Here is a 7,331-nt window from a genome sequence, read left to right on the forward strand (position 1 = left end):
AAATGCTTTCAGTTGGTGGCTCTGTGCTTCTTGTAACATGTATGGCTACTTGCTTCTGACGGGAGCTCTCCAAGAGGAAGTCCGCAGGCGGGATGGGTACAGCACACCCAGTAACCCACAACTGGACGCACACACATTTGTACACTCATACCCACACCCACACTCACTCACGCAGAGCAGACGCCGGGCAGAAAGATGGCAGAGGGAGGATGGAGATGAGGGCACCCTGCCTTGGCATCCATGGACGTCACTCACAGGCAGGCCCTTCCACTTCCTCTGCCCTAACACCCCCCCCCCACATTAGGACCCCCCCAGGACATGAGCAGGGGTCTGTGGGGACAGAGCCAGCCCAGTGGAGCCTGGAGCCAGAGTCTCTCTCCCACCCAGGTCTCTCACTTGCCCTGACAAAGGGGCCGGGACAGGAGCCTTCTCAGCAGCCCTAGGGCTATATGGCTCCAAGGACAGAGCACACCAGCAGCCTCAAGCCTCCCTTCAAACCCTGTCCCTGCTCCACCAGCCACCCCAAGGGACCTCTGCCCCCATAGAGCTTAGAGTGGAGCCAGAGTCCCCAGGACAGAGCCCACTCTGGCTCAGACCCATAGCCTGATCCGGTGAGGATCTCCCTCCCTCCATCCAGCCAGGCCAGGGCCAAGGGCTCTTCCGAAATGAGGATCCTTTATGGACTCCTTGGGAAGCGGAGACAAAGTTAGAAAAAGACAGAGGAGGGGACAAGAAAAAAGAAACATGAAGAGAGATAACCAACAACTGTGTATTGAACGAGGCATTTGGGACACAGGAATAAATCACAATGGCAGGGTGTGCAAAAGGTCAGACTTCCCATCCTACTCCGAGCATATAAGAAATGCTGGATAACATGTATGTATTTTAAACATCAAATCCCAGCTCAAAAACAAGAGAGCTTGATCAGCGGGTTCTAAGAAAGGGAGCAGGAATCTATACCAGTGAGAGGGGCTTGTGGCCCACAGCCCATGGGAAAACCAAGAGTGGATATGCATTGGCAGGGCTGACATTGTCAGGCTTAATCTTGGCATTACATAAAATAATTTGGAGTCAGTGAGTCTGCAGAGGCTGTCCCGTGATCTCACAAACCAAAATTACAAATCATGTTAATAACTCTTACATGGTGAAAGACAGCTCACAGACTCAACACACTGGAGACTTCACACCCGAAGAATACACATAATACAAACAATGAACCCAACCCAGTCACTGGTGTCTCGGCTCCCGGTCTAGAGAATGAAAGATCGACTGAGCGGTAACAGGACAAGGTCCTCAGTGGCAGATGTCTGTAAGTACCAAGAGGTGCCAGCACGAGCCATGGCTGAGGGGAGAGGAGGCTGTCAACATACAGTTAGTCAGGAAAGACAGGAAGTGACAGAACAGTTTTAGCGAGAAAGTGTGACCCAGAACCGGCACGTGGTTGTGTAAACAGGGTTTGTATCATAGGTGTATAGTGGAAAACACATATCTGTGTATAAACACATCCAGCTATGTGTAGGCAAGTGCAAGTGTGTTTACGTCGCTTCTATAAAAGAGCACAGAACGTGTGCAGTAGTGACACTGTCAGCATGAGAGGACATACGGAGATGGGCGCGTCACGAGTATAAGCGCAAGCACATTCACAGCACGCGAACTCAGGACCTCTTTCATCCTTTCTTTACAATCTGTACAACAGGCTTATCTAATGGGGTTGTAGTAAGAATTAATGAGAAAAGTGTATGAAAAGTGCCTAGCCACGTGGGAATTTCTTCTTGTTCCTATATTTTAGTGTGCATGCCTGTGTGTGTGTGTGTGTGTTTCAGGTAGGACAAGCCCTCAAGTTCACTTTCCCAGCTTCCTCCAGGTCTGGCCTTCCCATACCCCTCCCGCACCATCCCAAGAAATCTCCCGTGGCCCTGACTCACTGGCAGCCACCCCTGCAGCAGGGGAAGCAAGGGAGTCGGGGGAATGTCCCCAAGCCTGGGATGGGCCAGCTCCTCCCCTCCCCCACTCTCTCTCCCTTTCTTCTGTCCCTGCCGTGCTTCTGCTGAATATGGATATTTCTCTGGCTCCTCATACACAGATCCGTGCTGCTAATTTTATGCCCGAGCTCTGATACAGTGTAACATGAGGCCAGACACTCTGTCAGCAGTGGGCTGCCCTCTTGCTGTAGTGGCGGTTCCTGTCTTCACCCCCGACCCCAACCATGGGTCTCCCAGTGCTTGTGTTGTGGCTGCTGCAGGAAAGAGAATAAGGCAGAGGAATAGCCTGGAAAAGGAGCCAGAGTCTTCACACATTCCATTAACCAAGTATTTATCGAGCCTTTCTGGGCAGGTACAAAGAAATGCCTAAAGTGACCTCTCGCATATAGAGATCTTTGATGACCGCCACTGTCCACAGCCAGAGAGTAAACCAAAAAAAAGCCATTGAACAGGTCCTTCAGAATTGGCAGTTCAAAGTCCACGCCTTAAAGCTCTCATATTCGATTCGTAGAAGAAAGCACCTCTGGCCCTCCCTTCCTGCCAGGTTACTTTGAGAGCACACCCAGACTCAACAACTTAGAGATTTGAAGCAGCAAGTGAAGAGGAAGAAGGAAACTGCAGGGGCAGTCAGAAGCAGAGGACAGTTATGTGACAGCCTGACCGTGATGAAGAGGATGAAATGCTGAAAAAAAGTAGACCCAAAAACTCAAAAACTCCTGCCGGAGGTCGTCCAGAGGAAAGGGAGTCACTGCACTACGCAAGTTTACTGATGTCCATTCATAACCACATCTCCAAGAAAAGGTCTAGTACGCACAGACCATACCTGGGGGATCCTCAGAGCCTGAATGGTGAATGGATGTGCAAGTCACAAAAATGCACAGCACTTTTCAAACCTTCCTCATGCACACACTGGCTATACAGGATAAGAGATAGGCTCCATTTTGGAGATGAGGAAGCCTGCCTCTGAGCAGCCAGTGGTCAGGGCTGAGTGCTCCAGCTGCAGGAACTGGAACAGTGATGGGCAGGGGCTGAGGAGGAGGTGATCATCTTCTGCAGGACCAGCAGATGCCCCTGGGAGCTCATGACAGGTATGCAGCAAGTTCCCACTGCCTGTGCCAGCCACTCTCCTGGGGAAGAGAAGGAAAATCCCTGCTTAGACAGAGCAAGTTCCTAGGGATCCCTCATGCACTGAATTCCCAATCCTGACCCACATGTGTCTCCCTTTATAATTTATGAGAGGAGTTTAACTCGACCTCTTACCTGAGCCATAAATAGCCATCCCTGGCAGGCCCTCAAGGTGGAAATTGAAGACAGGGCAGGTGTGGATGAGGTTAGACAGCAAGCTCCCTGAAGGCAGTGGGCCCGCCCCTCCTGGGAAGTCCTGGACACAGCAGAGCTGGCCTGGGGGCACATGCCTGGCTGCCACGCACTAGCTCTGCAACCTCTCTGGCTATCAGTTTTCTAGTTCTTTTTTCTAAATGGAGAAAACCCTCATAGGATTATTGTATTGTTCATTTGTTCAAAATGTATTGAGTACCTACTATATGCGGGACACCTACAGTGTGCCAGTCTCTAAATGAAACAAAGTCATTGTTCTTGTGACATGTACCTACTAGAGGTGTGTTAAATAAGACAACGAATATCATGTGCTTAGTACAATGCCTGGCACATAGTAGGTGGTCAGTAAATTATAGATGTGAATGTTATTATCAATGATAATTTCTTTGGTATGGCTTGGTCCCTCCCTTTTCTATCTTCCCCTACACACTTTGTTGCTCTCCATCATACGATTTATCACATTAATTCTAATTTTTTCCATATCTGTCATCCACTCTCATCCTGAGGGAGCAAGGTGACATGCATTTCACTTGTGGGACCTGCTCTGCTCTTAATCAAAATGTTGACGGGAACAAATCACCAGGGGGCGCTGCGACTCAGCAGCCGAGGTCCTACTCTGCAGCGCCACCTAGAGGATGAATGTCATAAGCCGCCATAACGGGGCTAGTCCAACCCGAGGATCAAGCTGTGAGCTGGCCAGGTGGAGCGCTGCCTGCCGATCCGACTACCCTCCGCATGGGGCCCATCACTCAGAATCTGAGCAGCACCGGGGAGAAGGTACCCCCGGGGCCTAAGAACCCTGAATCTCCTCTCCACTGATCATAAACATGATAACAGCCAACTGGGAGCTCACTGTGTAACCACCCCTTTACCCAACGAATAATTATATAATTGCCAGAAGGAGCACCTGAGTTACCATTTGCAAAGCCCTTTGTACAGTGCCTGGCCCGCAGTCTGGCTTAGTACGTGTTGTCTCTAATTATTGTTACTTAATCCTCAAGCTGACCCCCATAAAATAGGTAGCATTCTTATCCCTGTCCTGGAGATGAGAAAACCAGTGCTTATGGGATTAGGAGACTAAACCAAAGTGACTTATTTAGTCGGCAGCAGGGTAAGATTTGGACCTCAAATCTGGATGACTGTAAAACCCACACTGTTAATAACTGTTCTATACTGGCCTTCATTCAGTCTTTCACTCCATAAGCATTCACTTAGCATCCACTCTGCACCAGGTGTAAAGGACATTAAGATAAATCTGGCACAGTTGCTGCCCTCAAGTAGCTCACACTGCTGTTGAGGTATAGATAAACACATGTGCACAACACAGGCATACACGTATATGCACATACATGCATTGCATACATGCACCTACATGCATGTGCCTACATGCATATACACAGTACGCATGCATGCACACACACATGCTCACACATACCCATATGCACACATACACACGTGCACTCACACATACGCATGCATACATGCATTTTCACACACATGCACACATGCATACGGAACCAAGTGCAATTCAGGAAGAAACCAGGAGATACATGTCCAGCATCCAATCTCCCTGACTCCATCTCCAGTGCTGTCTTCAGTCCCCAGGGGTTGCAAACACAACTGTCAACAGAGGCCTGGCAAGTCGCCTCACAGTTTCAGATGGAGCGGGGCTGGAAAGGCAAGACGGGTAGGCTGTGGCCTAGGGACTGCCTCTCAATGACATGACCTCTGGCACAAAAGTCCAAGGAGTCCGAGAATTCTGAATTTGAACTTGTTCTTCCAGATTGTTATGAAAGTATGTGTGTTGAGGTAGGAAGATAGACCTTGCTTTTTAGCAGTTGGTTGGCTTGATTTACAACTGCACATATTTGGAGTCATGGTACATGGACCTCTATTTGTGCTTCTGCTGCAAGCCCTATAAGGGCTGGGCTTAATAAGCAGGGCAAATGTAGACCACAGTGATTCTCTGGATTTTATTCAGAGAGGAAAGAGAAATCATTAAAGTGTTTTAAATAAGGAGGTCTGTAACTGGACTTAACGTTTTTATAAGATCCCTTGGTCTGCTGCTTGGAGAGGGGCTCACGGTAGGGAGCCATTGGAAGCAGGTGCAGGAAGTGCCCCTTCTAACAGCAGTCTAATTCAGTTGTTAAAAATCAGCTTTATCAAGGTATAATTTACATACAATAAAGTTTACCAACTTAAAGTGTGCAATTCCGTTTTGACAATTGTGTAACTACCTCCATGATCACAATATAGTACATTTTCATTATCTCAAAAACGTCACTCCTGTCCCTGTGCAGCCAATCTCCTCTCCTTCCCCCAGGCCCTGGCAACCACTGATCTGCTTTCTATCACTCTATTTTGCCATTTCTGAAATTTCATACAAATGGAATTATTGAGCATGTTATCTTTTGTTCCTGGCTTTTTCACCTAATATGCTGTTGAAATTCATGAATGTTGATGCATACATCAGTAATATGTTCTTTTTATTGCCAAGTAGTATTTTATTGTATAGATACAGTACAATTTGTTATCCATTCACAAGTTCATGGACATTAGTGATATTTCCAGTCTGGGGCTATGAACACAAATCTACCACAAACATTAAAGCATAAATGTTTGTGTGCTTTCATTTCTTTTGGATAAGAGTGGTATGTTGGGTTGTATGGTAGACACATATTTTACTTTATAAGAAACCTGTTTTCCAAAGTAGTTATACCATTTTGCATTCCCACCAGCCAATGTATCCAGAGACAGATGCTCCAAGGTACCAGATCCACACTGGCTCAGAGTCAGCAGCTCCAGGTCTGTACAGGCTGGGGGTCTCAATGTAGCCAGAGCCTCTGGGCTAGTTATTAAACTATTTCCACTCAACTCCAAATGTATCTCGGATTCTCTGCTTTACGGTGTTGGGGCTGGCTTGCCAACTGTTTCCTATTAGTCTCTGCTAATAGAAGGCACTAAAGGGAGGCTAGAAGGATGGAGAGGAGGAAGGGGCTTGCTCCTTTATATTTTCTCTCTGTATACCACTGCCCTACCCTAGAAGCCATAGTTGGTCCCAGCTGCCATCTATTCCAGTTTCTAGTTTTTTCCACATTCCCAGGACCAGTCTCACCCCATGCCCTCCCCACAGGTCAGAAGTTCCGAGTCCCAGCTTCCCAGAGCCCCTCTTCCAAGCTTCTAGGTTGTGATAAGCCCGCTCTCTTCCTACTGTTCCCGTGGCTGCTTCCTGTAGTTCCTATCTCTGGTTACCTCAGCATCCCCTTTTGTCTTTTTAGTCTTCCAAGATCTGTTCAACCAATCCCCTGTATTAAATTCTCACTGTTAAAACAGCTTGTGTACTTTCTGTTTTCTCAACACCCAGCCAGCCTAGCAGGAAACAAGGCCCAACTCCCGGCTGCAGAGCATCCCAAGGGCAGCAGAAGGCCCTCTCACTCTCTGGCTGTGGGTCTTGGGACAACTCACTCAACTGCCCTGAGCCTCAGTTTATTTATCTGTAAAAGGCACCCAGCTAGAGCCTGATATAATAGATGATTCAATAAGTCTTTGAGGAAGCAAGTGGAGGAAGGAGGCATTTTACATTAGTTAGTGACACCTACTTAATTTGGGCATTTACAAAATTTATTCCAGTACCCTACAGGGAATGAAAACCCTTCCCCTCCTCACACTGTGCCTTCGTCCTTGCTGACTAGATGTGGCAGAGACTGCCAATATCCCCTGCAATCCACGCTTCCCATTTTCCTTCAGTGATAGAATCCCCAGGTTGTTCCTGGACTCATGGCCATCCAGCTAAAGACAACATTTCCTAAGCCACCTTGCAGCTACATGTGACCATGTGACCAGATGCTGGTCATGGGGTGGGAGTGGCAGCCACATGCACAACTTTCTGCTGTGCCCTTAGAGGGAGATGGCGTATCCCGATTTCCCTTCTCCCCTTCCCACTGGCTGGAGAGGCCGAGGATGGAGGGTTGCTGAACAACAGAACAGAGAGAGATTGGGTCTCTGCCCTGC

The sequence above is a fragment of the Cynocephalus volans genome, chromosome 12, assembly GCF_027409185.1.
Source record: "Cynocephalus volans isolate mCynVol1 chromosome 12, mCynVol1.pri, whole genome shotgun sequence".
Lineage (NCBI taxonomy): Eukaryota > Metazoa > Chordata > Mammalia > Dermoptera > Cynocephalidae > Cynocephalus > Cynocephalus volans.